Raw genomic sequence first — 19,359 nt, 5'->3', positions numbered from 1 at the left:
CACCTCAACCCTCAAGACAAGCCATTAAAGTAGTTACAATTACTACGGGGATGAAAATAAGTATCTAGCTCTTAGTATTGTGATAATTCAATGAGCTAATATTATGTGAAGCACTTAAGAGGGACCCTCATGCCCAATTAGAAACAGGGGTTGTAATAGTGTTAGCTATCATTATTATTACTATTCCCATTTTAAAGATGAGGCAACTAAATTCCAGAAAGGCTATGTAATTATACTTTGTGATTCTGCTAGTAACTGGATGAGTAAGAATTTCTGAACTGCATTTATGCCGGCACCACAGTCTTAAATTGTCTTTAACACAACCATATTCCATTGCGTCAGCCAAAATTAAGTCCCTGCTTTTTCTTATCTTAGAATTAAGGGGTAGTTTATACACTAGAGGTTCTAATTAATTTCCAAGAACTTAAAAGGAAATTTCATGGACTCCTGGTTCATCAAACCAAGTGAGATAACAGGACAAAACAGCTTTCACAGCCTGTGAGTCACCATCCAAAAACCAGACCACTCAGAAAATGACAAAAGGTGGTGACCCAAGAGATTGTAATCGCAACCTGGAACAGAAACCAGATAGTCACAGCTTTAAAGAATACCTCATTGTTAACTGTTTTCTAACTTCAGAATCCCCTATAATTCCACATTATAAAAATACTAGAATTTAACATATCAGTTGAAAAGAATTTTCCACAATAGCTTTGTGTTGCACACAACCCAAGCTATGGGGGAAACTGTGAAACTTTCTCATTCCTATGGGGGAAAACTGAAACTTCTTCATTCCTCTCTTCTCTCTTCTTCTCCCCTTCTCACTGACCTTTTTTCTTTTTTGGTTTGCAGAATTGTTGAAAGATGCTAAAGCATTCACACACACCACACAAAACCTTTCCAACAGTCAGCAGATTAGTAATTTCTTTTGAGATCCATCTATGTTCTCATATACATTAAGAATAGCTAGCATCTTTAAAGCAACTATTTCTGATTAGTTTCAAAATTAAAGCATTAATCCAAACAATAAGAAGCAGTGAGAACTTTAAGAGCAGCTTCCAGTCTAAGATGCAATATCCTTACATCTGTCTAATGTTGAAATGGCCATCTTTCATCTACCAATTCATCTGTGAATCTGCAGGTACATCAGGTGATAACAGTGCTAAATTTGGCGAAAGTGAGAGGAAAAACAGCAGAAGAACAGGTTCAGAGTTTAAAAAGATTTATTTGGCCAGCTGTGACAGGTGGGCTGAGACCAGGAAGGCAGGAAGATTTCACCTCTGAACAATAGTAAGGCAGGAGGTTTTAAAGTGGATAAGTGGGGAGGGCGTTGAAGGGACTTTCCATAGATGGCTTTGAGGGAGTTAGCTCTGAGAACAGAGTTTTCTAAAACAGAAAAGTTACTAAACTCTTGCAGGCAGACCAAGATATTTTTGAAGGACACGGACCTTGCCAGCAGGCTAAGATATCTTTGAAGGACACAGGTAGTCACTGGTGTCAGCTGTTCCCAGGGGGCGGAAGGTTATTTATTGGGGCTTGCTAAAATTATACCAGAATTACACAACCCAGATCTTATGCCTAAGACACAGTAACTAGTATAATTTAACAACACAGAGCACTATAAAATTTACCATCTCTATCTGGAAACCATTATAAAATAGTGTTTAAAACTATTGTTTAACATTTAAAATTTATTGTTTGATTATGTTCAGGAAAACAGAAGTGGAATGGAGATAGGACCTTTTAAAAATTCATTTGGTAATGCTTTTAAAACATGTTAAAAAATGAAGCCTTGAGCAATTTAAAAATTGTATCAAAACAACCCTATTTGGGAAGCAGTTATAGATTATTAAACTAAAGATAAATGATTCTAATATGAGTGGTCAATTCAGTTAGACACAAGATGAAGAGATAAAGGAGAATAAAGACCATTGTTAAAAAAGTAGTTAACACCTTGGCTTGAATAGAGATTGGGCAAGTACATATGCTATGATTTCATTTATCTATAGAATCTAAAAACAAACAAACAAAAATGAAAATCAAACAAAACAGAAGCATACTTATAGATATGGAGAACAAACTGATGGTTCTCATTTTACATTGGTTTCCATATATATCAGTCTCTCTTTTTCTTGTTGCAGACTTTTGTTAATGTTTTTCTCGAATTATTTTTTGAATGCCTGGTAATCCTTGGTTGCTGCTTTATATTTAAGAATGAAGGACTAGAAAATGCTGAGCCCTCTGTACTTGAGTGGATCTCCTTGAATGAAAGACATTGCTTTAGGGTAAGCAGGAGCCAATAATTAGGCTTAAAGGCTGTAAGTGTCAAAATAAAAGCGACTTTATTCTATGGTTCTAAGATGCATCCTTAGTTGCCCTTATTGTCCCTCAGCAGTCCAGGTAATTTCATTCATGTGTATTAAGAAGGACAGTCTAGGGGGATAATGAAAAATAACTTGCTATAAGGATGTTTACATACAAGAGAATTGGTGAGAGGCGGCTGGGAATTCCAGCTATACATGTTGATTAAATATTTTGTTTCACCTCCAGTGTCTCACTTCTGACTTCTATTTTTCTTGGCATTATTGAACTTCAAGCTTTTGGGAGCTTGTTAATGGCAAAGTAGATTCTCCCTCAACTTCAGGCTATTGTCGTTTATCCTAGACAATTTCCTCCACCTGGCTTCACTCCATACAATTTTTGTAGCAGGTTGGTATCTTTTTGACCCCTTAATTTAATGTTTAAGTTAATAAGTATTCAGGGGGGAATTTAGATAAAGATATGTCTCAATTCTTCCTCTTAAAATGGATACTTACCTGTTTAAAAGCAATTCCACTGACCTAGAAAAGCTATCCTTAAAACACCTAAAATGAATGAAATCTAAAAACAAACAAAATTATTACAGTGCTGCATATGACCATAGTCATTAGGGCAATGATGTGTTCAGAGTGATATAAAAGAGGCTCTCTATTGAAATAAATGCGAACTATACATCTGCACATAACTTAAGGTACACAGGGTAAAAGTAGTACTGTTGATTTCTTGTTTCTGAATACTTAATAGTATGTCTTTTTGTGGGGAATGAGACATTGATTAACATTTTCAAAAGAAAAATATTTATTGAAGTTCAAAATTATTTAATGAGATAGCTGCAAATAAATTTGTAGAGGTTATTTTTCTTACAAAAGGAATGGAAATGATGTGTACATGTTATCCCACTTGAATTAAAATTTTATAGATAATTTATATAGATAATAAAAATTTGTTCACTGTAGAAGCAAATGGGCCCATTGTTGTCTGTTACAGCAAATGAAGTGTCTCATAACAGGCAATTCAATGTGTTAATTCAGCTGCACCATTCAATTACCTACGATTCATCTCAACTTAGTGCACAACAATAAAACTCTTTAAAAATCTGTGACAGAATGTCTGCTCTAGGTTTTCCACATAGGGAAAATACTATTCTGAAGTCAGGGAATGGGAGCCATAGAAAATAAATTATAAAAATTATTCATCACAATCTATCAATGGTACCACAATGAATTTTTGACATGAAGTCAAGAATCTAGAGTTAATAATGAAACACATATTGGATGTTTTATAAGAAAAACATGACCAAAGAATGCGAGAACTGCCTAGCAGCTAAAATTGGCATCCCCTCAAATGCACAGCATTCCCTTGGAGCTATGGGCCTGCCAACTGCCAACTGGCCACAGGGCCCAAGCACACAATTCTAAAAGTAGACAAAAGAAATGAGATGCAAATTTAGCATCCCCAGCCTCTTGTTAAATGGCCCAAATGCAAGAGCTAGAGCATCTGCCATTTACCTATTCAGAGACTAATGATAAAATAAACAGAAGCTCTTTTCTATTTACTTTTTTTTTTTTTTACAGAATCAAGACAACTAATAGATCATCCAGTCCTGCTAGATGATGATTGATTAAGCCACATAAGATAGGCAATTTAAGATAGATAGCACCATGGAGACAAAAGAAAGAAAGGGAGGAGGAAGGAAAGATAGGAAATTATAAACATAATGTTTACTAATTTTTAAAAAATACAGAAGTACACTGAAAATCTATAGGATATGGGTAAAATCTGAATCATGAATAGGAAGGGACAGACTGGTTTCTAATATTTTCCAAGACAAATGATATATAGTCCTATTTGAGACAACTATCAAGAGAATCAGAGAAATATAATCCTTGAAGATTCAGAAAAAAGGTAGAATTGCTGTGAGAAAAACAGAAAAGACTGTAGTGTTCTGAAACTAGGTTAGTCAAGAATCCCACGAACCCTCACTTGATCACAGAATCTGAAAACAGAATTGTTTTTAAGTGCAGATTTTTATTTAAGGAAAAAAAAAAAAAAAAAGACAGGTGGAGTGACTTATTACCAGGAGTACTTAATTCAAATAACCTACATAATCTAATCAAATATCAGTCTAAAATAATGTTTATTTTTTAAAAGACTAAATAAAAGTGTAACTAAAACACTGTCTTAGTGCATTAAACAAAAATATTGAGTAACACAAAGTTGCTTAAAATCAACCAAAGACCAGGAAGTAGAAAATGAACCTCATCAAAGATGGATACATCAGTTCTTTACAAATTACCAGTGTTTACAAAATAGTATAGATTTTCCATTATATAAAAAGCTTACAAAAAACATACTTGAGAAAAAAACAAAAATTTCTATAGGATTTTCCCAATACTTTCTTAAATATGAGTATTTCCTACTCCAATATAAGGAATTTATCAGCAATATTACAAAAAATAAGGTATTTCTTATTAGGTTAGTTACAGATGTAGATTTTAATAATGAATTAAAGTCTATACATAGAAATCTTTGTTACGGATTTAAATTTTTTTCTTCCTGTCTGCATCACTATGTATTAATTCCTTATGGTATTTTTTGTTGTTGTTTGTTTTCTTTGGGGCAGGGCAAGGCCTGCATGTAAGTAGAGACAACTATCTACTTGAAGAACACCATTGATTTTTCCATGGTTTTTGTCCCAAATTTCATAATTAACTTTAATTTGGCGCCATGATTTCTAAAAGGCAAACATTTTTTTTCAACTCTCAAAATCTGAGTAAGTTAGGCTTTCTTTCTTCACTTTTAAAGGCTTAACTTACTCAACTAGAAAACAAGACACAGAATTTGAAATTCCCATTTCAACTCTGCTACTTTGAGCTTTTTGACCTAAAGCAAGTCATTTTATTAATCATTTAATCAAACTAGCACAGACTTTGCCCCACCACATATCAGCTTACTCTGCTCAACTTAACTTCTCTGTGTCTCAATTTCCTCATCTATAAAGTAGAGGTGCTAATAAAAACCTACTTTTGCAAGTTTTTATAATTAAATGAATCAATATATATAAGCACTTTAAATGGTGTCCAGTGCACAGTAACATTTTCATTTGTTAAATAAATAAAATCAATGAGTGAATCTGAAAAAGTATATACTAGAAGAGATCGGTTGTTTGCAAAGCATTTATAAAGATGTATTTGTGGACCCATCCCAGGCAAATGAGACTATATCGATACAAAGATATATTTGTGGACCCATTCCAGGTAAATGAGATTGTATCAGTGGGTCCTGACAACTCATATTAAAACAAACAAAAACCTCTTCAGGTAAATTCAATATACAAACTTGGTTGTCAGCCGTGACACTCAACAATGTCTTAGGTTATTTAGCTACATCTCACACACCACACTATCACTCTTTTCCTCTTCAATGGCCACAAGAGTCACTATCCAAAGCTAATTGGGGTTTAATAGCATCAATCAGTTTTACAAAAGCAGTTGGTTTAGTTTTGGAATTATCTTTCTCACCTAAAGCAAAACTGCTGTGTCCTCAGCAAGGCAAAGAAAGAAGTAAAAACGAACGACCGATCCCTGAAGACTGAGACCATGGGTCAGGGGGAAGGACAGAAGAGTAAGTTGACACAGGCACCTTGTGTTTTTGTCCAGCACTCATTCCTTGCCCCAGAACACAGATTGGCACCATCTTAGTGACAGTGACTTGTGGTTAACTACCAGGAAGGAAGAAGTCACCTCCCTCCCATCCTCTAATCCTTTCAGCAAACACTGAAGCAGTCAGCTGAGGCTAGAGCAATTGCTAGCATCTTTTCTAGGTCCAAATTTATTACCCTGAATTGCAACTAGAAAGAGAATGGAATAGGTACAGGGGCCAGGTCTTATAAAGTCATGAAAATGATGACCATACTAGCCAGTGCCATGTGGCTGCATGGGGTTCATGGCTAGGCAGTATATTATAGTTGTTTGGGATAACAAGGGTTCCCAGTTTACAGAATGTGATGAAATAAATTACCAATACTGTGACGAAATGTCCATCGATATTTTTTTTAATTAGAGAAATGAGTGCAGTGTAAAAAAAAAATGCACAGGAAGATAAATTTATCTTAAGAACTATATTTTGAGATTCAGTTCTGCCATCGTAGTTGGTGTTAAAAAGTTCACTCTTTTATAACATGATGGCGATATAAGTAGACTTTGCAAATCATTCTTACTATGCAAAAGAAAATGTTCACCTGGAGGTTGGCACTCGGTTTTTTACAAAAACTTATTAGTTGGTAAAAATGTCAGACTAAGAACTATTAAAGCACTGGCTTCACAGACAGAGAAAACTGATGTGACCCCTGGCACTACTACATATTATCTGTGTGATTTTGCACAAGGGAGTCCTCATTTATACAATGAGGACAATAACAGTACTGACTACTCATATGGTTATGAGGATAAAATGATAAAATGTGGTAAGACACATCATGTGTTTGTTTACCCACAGTACAATTACAAAGTAATTATCCAAAAAGTTTTACTCATCTTATCAATTTATAAGTAAATTAACCACATTAACACCCTCACAAATAAATTTAAATGGCTATATTTTCATGTTTATTTGTTTCCAAGTATTTTGGCCCATTTTTCTTTCATTAGACTAATAATAGTGGTGTTGCATCAAGGTCTTGATAGTCATATAAATATCATCCTCTTTATATAAAACTAATTATATAATTAAAAAAAAACTCAAGAGGAAATTAAGTCAGTTATTATGCTTCTAGTCTAAAGGAAGATAATCCTCCCCATATGTCAAAATCCATTTTTTAACAACAAAAATAGGTGCTGTACTTAAGAGTATGAAGGTAATTAAAATTAGACCAGAGATTAAGTTGACATTTACTACTATCTCTGAGGTGTAATATGGATAATTTTGAATATGTAGGCTGTGCTTTCAATTATTCTGTTTACAGTGGCTACTCAGCTTATGTATTATGTTCACCAAAGTGCCAACTAGCAGTTTAATCACACTTTTCCCTATAATATTCTACAAGAGCTTAAATAAGACTTAAGTGACAATTCAACATTGTTTAATGTATCAAACAGATTCCCAAGTAATTCCCCCTGATATGATATACATATATAATACTGAAAAATCCTGTGATATAGCAAAAAAATCTGTGATAAATAATTAAATATAACATTTTTCAAAATCCCGCAATACAGTGAGGCTGTGATAAGTGAACCGCGATATAGCGAGAGACAACTGTAATGCATCTTGGACAGTTCCCATCTATCTTTACAGTAAGTATTTCTAGAAAACACAAAAGAAGTGTCAATATTTAATACAGACAGTCTTTTCATTTTCTCATATAACAGAAAATACTCATATGATCACAAATATGTTCATGTCTATGATTGAATAGTCATTATTTTCCTTACATCCTTCTGAGTTATGTTGGAAGGATTAACCATTAATGAAACAACTTTTAAAAACTGTTATTTTGCATCTTGCTATAGTTCTGTTGTACAGGTTGAATGATTATCTAGCGTAAACATTAAGGGAGAAACTGATAGTTGATGAGGACTATAATAGGGTGGACATCTGAGTGAATCTGGGCCCTTGGAGAAAAGACATGTCTCCCTAATTTAACTTACATTTTAAATATTAGGCCTCAACCAGTTTTTAATAATCTACAGTACTAACTTTTTAAAAATAAGAATTCAGCTTAAATAGATTTGAGACGTACTAAGGAAATAAAATCGGAAAACTCATATCTAAAAACAAATTTTATCTAATGCTTTTACAAGAGACATTAGGATGTAAATTAATTACACAAATGCCTTTAGCCACCTTTAATTATTTTTTGGTAATCAAGCTAAAACCTACTAAATATTTTATTATAAATATATTACATTGAAAACATAGGTCTAAATCTGAATCAAGGAGAAATAAGTATGAAACTAATAAGGTCTGTTTGATTTATTTGTTCCCAAAATTAAGTTCTTTTTATGCTCCAAGTGAATTACCAACTACAACCGAATTAATGCATGTATTCATTTTCACAAATTTCTTTGAACTCTGTATTAAATTTAACAATAAAAAGCTAGACTCTTCAAAAACATGTATGCCTATAATTAAATGGCAGAAGTCTAATCTATTAAAATGATAAATGATTCATCAAAGCAGACAGTGTCAGATTTATAAATGTGATATGTGTTCAAACATATACTTCATGTATATGTGTGTGTATGTGTGTGTGGGGGGGTGATGTTAAGAAATGTCTTCTTCTTCCAGCCAAGATGGAAGCATAGACAGACACTCTGCATCTCCCTCCACAACTAAGAAGGAATACAACTACCTCAAAACTAGAGACAATTTGAAGTTCCAGAAAATCGAGCTGCATGGAAGTCCAACAAACAAAGATATAAAGAAGAAATACTCATCCAAACAGGTACGAGGGGCAGAGCCAGGGCAGACAGGACACAGTGTGGTGGCAGCGGCACCTGCAGCAGTGGCAAGCCAGAGGAAAGCACAGTCACATGTTTAAAAAAGTGAAGAGGGTCACCTGGGGAGCATTCCCAGCTCCTGACCAGACCACGCAGCTCACGGTCCCAGTGCCAGGGAAAATAAAGCCTCATTGCTTCTGACTGTGCAGACCAGTGGGGGTTGGGGTGGAGGCAGCAACTGCTGGTCTCTCAGCAGAATTCACCTTTTTAAAGGGCCCCTACAGTCCTAGAACATCGGCAGACGCACTCACTCTGGGAACGATGGCCAGGGCAGCAGGTAGAGGGGTGCCAGTCCACTGCAGAAGTGGGAGAGGTGCCTGAAAAAGGGGTGAATGCTGGGTAGGTGGCATTGTTCCCTCTCAGACCCCTCCCCCAAATACAGCGCCACAACATGGTGAAACAGGTCGCCCTGTACTGGAGAATCCCTAAGGCTCCGCCCTTTACAACATAACAAGAGTGACAGCTCTACCTAAGGCACAGTGGCAAACAAACACAGGAGTCTGTCAGAATGAGGAGACAGAGAAGTATGGACCAAAAGGCTGAATGGATCAAGGTTCCAGTGGGAGAACTAAGTGACGAGGAGATAGCCAGCCTCACAGAGGAAATAGCCAACCTATCAGATAGAGTTCAAAACACTGGTGATAGAGATGATCAAAGGCTTGACAGATATGCTTAAGTATGGCAAACACATAAGGGAAGAAGTGAAGGCTATGCTAAATGAAACGAAGGAAAATCCACACAAAATCATAGGCTTGACAGATATGCTTAAGTATGGCAAACGTATAAGGGAAGAAGTGAAGGCTATGCTAAATAAAACAAAGGAAAATTCACATAAAACCAATGGTCAAGGGAAGGGAACTGGAGTTCAAATCAACGATTTAGAACATAAGGAGAAAAACAACAGTCAACCAGTACAGAATGAGGAAACAAGAATTTTTAAAAAATGAGGAGAAGCAATATGATTGTGGGAGAAGGGGTGCACTGGGTGGGGGAGAGCACTGGGGAAAAAGTGGGACAACTGTAATTAAAAAACCAAAAAATAAAAAAATTAAAATATAAATAAATAAATAAATAAACAAATGAGGAGAGGCTTAGGAACCTCTGGGACAACTTTAAACATGCCAACATCCAAACCATAGGGGTGCCAGAAGGAGAAGAGGAAGAGCAAGAAATTAAAAACTTATGTGAGAAAATAATGAAAGAAAACTCCCCATACTTGGGAAAGAAAATAGACATACAAGTCCAGGAAGCACAGAGAGTCCCAAACAAGCTAGACCCAAAAAGGACCACACTAAGACACATCATCATTAAAATGCCAAAGGTGAAAGATAAAGAGAAAACCTTAAAAGTAGCAAGAGAAAAGCAGAGAGTTACCTACAAAGGGTTGCCTATAAGACTAACACCTGATTTCTCAAAACACACTTTGCAGGCAAGAAGAGACTGGCAAGAAGTATTCAAGGTGATGAAAAGCAAAGACATAACAACCAAGATTACTCTATCCAGCAAAGCTATCATTTAGAATGGAAGGGCAGATGAAGTACTTCCCAGACAAGGTAAAGCTAAAGGAGTTCATCATCACCAAGCTATTATTATATGAAATGTCAAAGGGACTTACTTAAGAAAAAGTAGACCAAAATTATGAACATTAAAATGACAACAAACTCACAACTACCAACAACTGAATCTAAAAAATAAAAACAAAATCCAGCTAAGCAAACCAGAATAGGAACAGAATCATAGGTATGGGGATCATTCAGAGGCTTATCAGCTGGGTGGGGGAAGGGGGAGAAATGGGGAAATGGTGAAAGGATTAAGAAACATAATTGGTAAATACAAAATAGACAGGGAGAACTTAAGAATAATATAGGATAAGGTGAAGCCAAAGAACGTATATTCACAACCCATGGACATGAACTAAGGGGGGTGGGATCGCTGGGCTGAGGGGAGCAAAGGGGAAAAAACTGAAACTACTGTAACAACATAATCAATAAATTATACTTAAAAAAAGAAATGTCTTCCTATAGATTCTCATAGTCAATATGAGCATATATACTTAATTCTTGATTTGCTATTTGACATGTACTTATTCTGATGTCAAGAGTAGAATGAAAGCCATTAGTTAACATGGTCACTCTTTCTCCAGTAGTGATCCTGTTAGATCCTATTAATTTAAAATATCTTTATGTCCCACTGCTGATAGTGACACAAACCCAAGAAGATAATGTATTAAAAGTCAGTCAAAATTGGTTGTTTATTTTAAGAACTCCGAGTTGAGAATATAATGTCTAATAAGGCAAATTAAAGAACAGAACTATAAAAATTATTTTCTTAAAGTACAAAGAACATTTATCGCATACTTGGAGTGTTGGTATTTATTTCATTTATTGGGACTGCATTAATATTTTACTCTCAGTCATTTCCTTTACTTTTCTTGTTATTCAGAAACACCAATATTCTCTTCATTTGCCAAACTAGAGAGAATAAGATTACTAATTTGCTTGTTCTCTTACCCTCTTCCTAAAATGACAATGTTTTAAAGCTGCACAATCTCTATTAGGTGTTAAAGTTCCTGTTACAATCACCACTTCTAAACAACAAGTTGGCAAAATGGAAACACTATATTTCACTCTAACATAACTGTTTAACCTGAAACTAACACACATTAAATTAAAAAATTAAATGCATGTGAATATTCTTAGTGATAAGAAATCAGAACACAACTCAGCCAATACCAGAATTTTACCTTCATGTCTGCTATTTTTAAATACAAAAAAAAAAAAAAAAAAAAAAGAAGTAGAGTATCAGGTGACTTATAAGTACAAAATAAAAGCAAAATTGCCTTGAACTCATGTTCTTGAACAATATATATGGCAAATCCCCAACTGCATTTTTTAAAGTATTTTATTTATTTATTTTTAGAGAGAGGGGAAGGGAGGGAAAAAGAGAGGGAGAGAAACATTGATGTGCAAGAGAGACATCAATACATGAAAGGAACATCAATTAGTTGCCTCTTGCATGCCCCCAACTGGAGACCTGGCCTGAAACCCAGGCACGTGCCCTAACCGGGAATTGAACTATCGATCTTTCAGTTTGCTGGATGGTGCCCAACCCACTGAGTCACCCCCGTCAGAGCAAATCCCCAGCTATTTTAAGAGGTGAGTACCAAATCATCAGAAAAGCAATATTAAAGCCCATGAATTCCAACTAGATTTGTTGTATCAGGAGGCATTACATTTCCAAGTACTCTGGCAAATTCTTATATACATGTAGTATCATACCTCTCAAATGTATTTGAAACAGTAAGGAAACCTATACATTATTTAAGGTAAGTGGTTCAGTTTGCAGATCAGTTTATAGCCCTCAAATATTTTAAGCTGATACATCTGCTCTTTAACAGAGAGATTTTCACTTGTTAAAAACCACACTAAAGTAGGCACCCACAAATTATATCATGTCCTTATTTACTTTTAGGTAGGAAGGTTGAGAAATGTCACAATCAGAGCCTCTAAACTCATTTCTTCCATTCTGCAATGATTGTTAAAGAATATCAGCCAAGTTAAAAACTTGCAGAGATGACAAATTCAAGCAGTGACTGAACTGAAAAAGACAGAGGAGACTCATGTTTCAACATCCCTTCTACTAACCCTCTATTCCCATTCATAAAAGGCTAAATGAAATAGGGGGAAAGAAAAGGAGGCAGAATTCAACTTCTTTTATGTAGGCTCATAAGCATAACTAGGTGACTTCAAAGCCAATAATTAGTTGCATGCTAATCAATCAATAAGTTTTTATTAAGCATTTACCAGTTTTTCCACCTTGAGCTAGGGTCTGCATATCTGAGACACACCCTGTCCCATTCTGGACTCTGGGATCCAAAACTAATGTACACCAGCAGTGCAGTACTTCCTTTGGAAAAGCTTTCTTTTCTTCCTGCCCAAACCTGATCTGAGACACAGCGCCTTGAGAGCCCTGGAATGGGATGCGTATCACAGAAATGGTAAATTAAAAGCATTTATTTAAACAAGCAGAAGCAGACAGGTAACCTTCTCAGTGGATCTGAAGGTGGGCAGGGGCATAAGAAAAAGATGTGAAATCCTAGTTTGCAGCAAAGAGTGTGGAGAAATGCACTTATGTTCAAAGCCAGCCTTCGCCTATGAAAATTCTCCAAATCTATACATCTCTAAGTCAGTCTAACAGGGTTTCAATATTAAGATCCTAATTCTGCAAGAGGGGAGGAGTTTGTAGCGATCAGAGAAAAGGAAAGAGCAGTAATTCAATGCAAAAGTCAAGATGAGCAAAGGAAAGGATGGGCAAAAAGGCAAGGAGAATGACCTGGGAAGGTGAGGGGTCCAAAGTCAGTCACCAATAGGTTGACCTTACTTTTCAATATTCTGAAACCAGCAGGTTTAGCACTAGAGGGCATAAATGCAAACACACACACACACACACACACACACACACACACACATACACACACGAGGGGGTAGCAACCTTGAGCAAAGGCAGCCTTCACATAAAACCAAAGATTTAAGGGCCCGAAGGAAACACAGAATTTCAAGGGGCAGCCAGGTGTCTTTAGCACTGCAAGTAAAATCTCTGTCCTGTTTCTGGGAGAAGTGATCGCGATCTCGCTCAAGAAAACCGCTCAGGGACTGAGTGGAATGGCAGCTCCTCTGCTAGTAACACCTTTGCCTCACGAAGGCTCCTACCCTTTCGAGATTAGTTTCCCCCGGATCTCTACGCTTCTGGGTTTTTCTGCCTATAAAGGCTGGAGATATGGGCTCTCCACCTGGAAATTCAAATGACCGTACCCAAGAAACAGGGTAAGGGGAGGGGCGCCCGCAGCTTTCGCTGTCCAAACCAGCAGCCTCTGTGCGCTCGGGTTGGCAGCAGCGCAGCGCCCTCGAACCCCGGGAGGGAAGGCTAGCCCTTGCGCCCTACATTCAGCCCCTCGAATTCACAGACAAGGACAAGCTGCTTCAATCCCCGCATCCCTCCAGATCCCAGCATGGAGGTCTCTGTACCTGAAGGTGCCCAGAAGGTGGGCCAGGGTGTGTTCCCCTGGACAGGGCACCTCCTCGGGATTTGGGAGCTAGTGATTGGGAGGATGAGGAAGGGCAGAAGAGAAAGGGAGATGAGATAAGACGCGAAAGGCAAAAACGGAGAAAATAGGGCAAGACGGTAGACAAGCTGAAGAGACAGAATAATAGAGACACAGAGACATCCCAAGAAAGACAGGGAGAAAGAGAATGAAAGAGAAACAAGGAGACCCGGACAACTGGGGGATCCAGACAGAGAAACAGTCAGAGACCAACAGAGTGAATGAAAGGCAGGGGGGCACTCAAAGAGACAGACAAGGGGAGGCAGAAAGAGAGGAGGGCAACCGTCGAGGAAGGCACCCGAGATCCAAAAGGTCCCCGGTGTCGGGCTGTGTAAAAGCATTTGTGCACCGCAGCGCCCAGTCGCCCGCCGCTGGTGGGAGAAAGTTGCCGGGGTGGAAAGGCCGAACTGCCCCTCCGCCAAGCGACACCAAGACGCGGAGGGGAGGCCAGCGCCCCCTGCTCAGCGTGGTAACAGAAAGCAGGGTACTGGGCGGACCGTGGCACGAAGTTCCGCGCCTTGTGCCTCGCGGTCCTCCCTCTGCACCTGCGGCGGCGGGAGAGCGCGCTCCAAGAGCACAGAAAGCTCGGAAAGCCCTTGCCGGGTCTGCCCGCGCCCCTGCCCCGGGACCGGTCCCGGGTGTTGGGCTCCGCTCCCTGCCACTCGCTGCAGGACTTTGCGGAGCCCACCCGGGTACTCCGGCGGCGCAGAGATGACTCGTCCTGGACAATTACAAGGAAGAGAAGGGGAGCAAGAGAGACGGAGACCTGCTATCGTGGCCAAGGATCCCGCGAAGAGGGAATGGCAATCCACGCACGTAATTCAGCATCCAACCCAGTCTGGCAGGCGCCAGCCAGCCGAGCCGAGTGAGGAGCGCGGAGCCTGAGCTCACCTGGAACCCGGGCCGGCCCGCGAGTACTGCGTACAGCCGGGCTCCCGCCTGCACCTCTGTCTTCACACTTCGCGAGCAGAGCAAGCCGGCTCCGGCCTCGGCCAGCCCCTGAGAGGCGCCCTCATAGCGCAGCGGCTAGCTTGAGGACTCCGTGAGCACAGCGAGAGCAGGCGCCGAGGCCGAGGAGGCGCAGGAAACCAAGCGAGGGCTCCTAGAACATTGTCACCTCAGCAGAGCCGCCACTGCCGCTGCCTGGTCACTTCGCCCCCCTCCCACCCCAGCCAGCTCCCTCCCAACCCCTCCCCCTCGCGCGGTCCCGCCCCCTCCCGTAGACCCAGCCAGGAGGCCTTTCACAGGGCTAGTATCATTTACGTAACCAGCGCCCCCAGCCCTCCTCCCTCCCTCCCTCCCTATCTCCCTCCCTCCAAGCTCCTACTCCTCCCTGGGCTGGGGCGGTGCGCTCTGAGCTGGCCCGGCCCGGGCCGAGCACTGTGTACAAGTCCCGCGATACTTGGCAGGCAGGGCCTCAAAGAGCGACCGTGGACTAGGCTCCTCTTCTGCGAGAGCGTCCCGCGACGCTGGCCGCCCCGGGCCCCCACGGCGCGAAAGCAGGCTTGCACCAGCAAAGCCCAGGCACCAGCGAGCCTCGTGCAAGGATGTTAGGAGGTGGAGACCGGCCCTCGGGGAAAGCTCGGGCTACCGCCCTCCAGCCGTCGGCTCTGCAGTGGAGGGATGCTGTGAGGACCTTGAGGTTTGGGCGCTCTGTAGCAAAAACGACAGAGACAAGGTGTCCATTACACTTCATACACCCTGCCAGGGTCCTAGTGTTTTGATGGGTAAGAGAACTGGAAAACCAAAGTGCTTCCTTGTGCTCTTAAATTTTTTAGAAAGATGTAAAGTAAAAAGTGGATCTTTGAATTTCTTTTCAGTCTGGAAGCTCTATCATCTTTAACACACACACGAACTTAAGTACTTGAATGCTTGCATTTCAAAAGTAAAGTCAACTGGGCAATCATTTCTAAGTAAGGTTAACATGTAATATAGAAGAAAAGCCTGGTAGTAAATGAGTTAAAATATATGTAAGGATTTTAGAACAATGCTCGGCACGAAGCACAGACTTAAGACTCAGTATTAACATCTGAAGACTTGGGCCCTATTCCCCACTGCCGTATGGGAGGGACTCTTCTAGGAAACTGGGATTGCTGAACTCAAGTCCCTGCTTTGTCATTTATTCACCATTGACTCTTGGTTAATTTTGGTCCTTGGCTTTCTTCATTCTCATTTTCCTGTTTATAAGAGGGAGTAAAGTAAGAGTGTTTTCCTCCTCACAGTGTCACTTTACCCATCACTTTAGCTCCCTCTTTCTAGTTTATTTGGCAAAACTGGCAGAGAATATAATAGCTACTTCAAAAATGTTAAGAGCCACTTTGTACAAGCATAAATTATTAATTATAATCCACTATGTCAGTGAGATTATTGATATTCATAAAAGGCAATTTCTAGAGATGTTATCCTTATATCTTTTCATGAATCAATTATCTGAACAGGTATGATAACTATATTTAATGTCTCCACCTATATTGTCCATCCTGCCACCCCTTCCCACTATCAATTATGGAGTATCTACCAGAGGTGCTTCTATACATGTGTGAGGATACAAGGTGCCACTCATCACACCAGGAGCACTCTGCAATTTCTCTATTGCTCCCTCTTGTAAGGTATAGTTCTGCCATCAGGCTACTCACCTCTGCATGGCCAATTGGGAAAAGCTAAGGACCACAGGTAAAAGATTTGGGTTCTAATGCTAGCACATCATTTAGCAGACATATACACTTTGAAGGATATAATAACCCATCCTTATATTCTTCATCTCTAAAAATTGCAGAAGTACCATTTTTTAAAAATATTTGTAGTAGGCCCCGCCGTCTTGCCCCGCGGACCTACGGCCGACCGACCGACCGACCGACCCGCTACCGACAAATCGGCACAGCTTTTGCGTGCACTATGTCTGGTTCCTCCAGTGTCACCGCTATGAAGAAAGTGGTTCAACAGCTCCGGCTGGAGGCCGGGCTCAACCGCGTGAAGGTTTCCCAGGCAGCTGCAGATCTGAAACAATTCTGTCTGCAGAACGCTCAACATGACCCTCTGCTGACTGTAGTATCTTCAAGTACCAATCCCTTCAGGCCTCAGAAAGTCTGTTCCTTTTTGTAGGGAAATGAATCTTTGAAGGTGTTCTAAACCACTTCTCATGAACCAGTGAATATTCAAAGAGAGCTAAATTTGGAGCCTGTACAAAAAGCTGATCCCTGTAACATGTGCCACACCATACAAACTTCTGCTTTTGTCAGTCCTTAACATCTACCTCTCTGAATTTTCATGGATTTCTGTTTCACAAGGATGATTATTTTATATACACTGGCAGCAGCATATGAATAAATACTTAGTATAAAAAATATATTTGTAGTAATATTTAACTAAGGCATGAATCATAAACCTAGCTGGTAAAAGTTACACGTGTAACAAGACATTGACATCATCTCAAAGTAACTCCCTGGGCATTATTAGCTTTTGCCTTATAACACACTATCCTAAAACTCAGTGGCTTAAAACAAAAATAAATAAATCTACAATTTCTCAGGGTTCTATGGATTGTGTGGGTGATTTTCTGCTCTGGCTGGCTGTTTGGGCTTGGTGACCTAGCATGGCCTCACTCACTTGTCTACTGGCTCACAAACTAATTGGCGATAGGGCTTCAAACTACTCTGTCATCCTTCAGTATGCTGGCCTTGTATTCTTGAGTAGTGGCAGTTGCAGGCTTCCAAAAAGTAACAATGGAGTGCAAGCTCCACTTTAGAATGCTTTTCAAGGTTCTGTCAACATACATTTGCCCATATCCCATTAGCCCAAAGAATTTATGTGGCCATGCCCAGATTCACAGCTGGAGTAATACAGTCCATGTTTTGAAGGGAAAACACTGAAAATTCATATTGCAAAGAAGAGTGCACCACTTAAGACTATTTTTGTAATGTATTATAGGTTCTTCTTAATTACCAGAAAATGATAAGTTCCTTGTAGTGAATAAATCTGATAAACATTACCTTAACCAAATGATCAAGGTTAAAATCACCAATATTGGGACCAGGTGATATGAGATTCATGATATAATGCACTAAGAAGTACATGATAAAGTGTACTTAGTATTTGAGACCCCCCAAAAAATATGCATAATTGACTGCAATAATGAAGAAGCAAAGACAAATTTAAATTTGGGGAATGCCACAAAATATATTTTCTGTACCTTTCAAAAATATCACTCTGATGAAAGTCAAAGAAAGGCTGAGGAGTGGTTCCAGACTAGAGAAGATTAAAGAGACATGACTATTAAATGCAATATGTAATCCATCAGAACTGGACACTAGGCTGGGAAAATAAATATATTTATAAAAGATATTAAGATAAATAAAGTCTATAATATCTCAACTATAAGTGTTTCATTTATGTTAAATTACAATTAGTTTTTTTATCAATATTAACTATGTTAATTTTGATAATTTTACTGTTATTACTCTAATGAGTAAAAAGACATATTAACTTCAACTTATTCACAATGTTTCAGAAGTACCTCTAGAGAGAATGATGAAGGAAGTGTGAAAAATTTTTAGCAGTTAGTAAATTTTGGTGAAGGGTATATGGGAATTTCTTGTAGTACTTTTGCAACACTTTTTACATTTGAATTTAGTTTTTTTAATAAGGAGAAACAATATTTGCTTATCTCACAAAGAGATTAAATGCAATAATTTATGTAGAATGTCGAAGTGGCAAGAAAGGAGGTGATATATCTAGATAATAGATTAGATAGATAGATATTACTGAAATTAAAATGTCTAGTTGTGGCAAATTATTAACAAAGGAGAAGGAAAAGGTGTTATATAATTTTTAGGGTTTAATATTGGATTAATGGGAGAATAAAGGTACCATTATTAAGAGAAGCAGAAAGCAATAACTTTATTTTCTAAAATGAAAATCTAATATGTCTTTCTAATTATAATACCTCAGTGAATTCTCATTGCTTTTAGAAAATAATCTAAAATCCCTAATAAACTTTACAAGAATCTTTATGATCTGGACCCTGCTTACCTCTTTAATATTTGCAATGATCTAAGCACTGGAACGGAATAAAAAGAAAGATAAAAGCAGCCTTCATGGAACATAGAGACTTTGTAGAGTCTAGTCCATTATCCAGTGAATATGTATTGAGTGCTTACAGCATGCACTGGGAATGTGAGCAAAAAGACTGTTTCCATGAATACTACATTTCAATGTGGTATGTGCTAAACAACTAAGCAAATATGTACTTATGTCAGGTGGTAATAAATTCTCAGAAAGAAATTGAAACAGGCTAAGAGATGAGCTTTCCGACTAGTGTATTATAAAATGTTTACAGATATCCCTTGATATACTGATCATCTCAAATGTCAAGAGTGGCCAAGCAGAGCAACCTCAAGTTGCCAGAATTCATAACCAGATACTATCTAGTCATAAAAAGTT

General features: G+C 38.7%; 1 protein-coding gene and 1 pseudogene across 2 annotated transcripts in view; one reads left to right on the top strand and one right to left on the bottom strand.

Moving 5' to 3' along the window:
* GALNT13 (polypeptide N-acetylgalactosaminyltransferase 13) overlaps positions 1-14,938 on the bottom strand; it is a 514,019-nt gene extending 499,081 nt beyond the window's left edge. Inside the window, exon 1 of one of the 2 annotated variants that reach the window (XM_090267489.1) lies at positions 14,812-14,938. The gene's annotated coding sequence lies outside the window, so the exon portion shown is untranslated. Of the gene's footprint in view, positions 1-14,686; positions 14,781-14,811 lie in introns of those variants that run through there. The other variant, XM_090267494.1, reaches the window with a different exon arrangement.
* Positions 14,939-16,733: 1,795 nt separating this feature from the next.
* On the top strand, positions 16,734-17,258 carry LOC150022054 (guanine nucleotide-binding protein G(I)/G(S)/G(O) subunit gamma-5 pseudogene; annotated as a pseudogene).
* Positions 17,259-19,359: the final 2,101 nt, after the last annotated feature.

Source organism: Furipterus horrens, unplaced genomic scaffold, assembly GCF_987537825.1.
Source record: "Furipterus horrens unplaced genomic scaffold, mFurHor1.1.pri manual_scaffold_1, whole genome shotgun sequence".
In the NCBI taxonomy this organism is placed as follows: Eukaryota; Metazoa; Chordata; class Mammalia; order Chiroptera; family Furipteridae; genus Furipterus; species Furipterus horrens.
The sequence above is the reverse complement of the archived record's forward strand: the minus strand, read 5'-3'. Positions and strand labels throughout refer to the sequence as shown.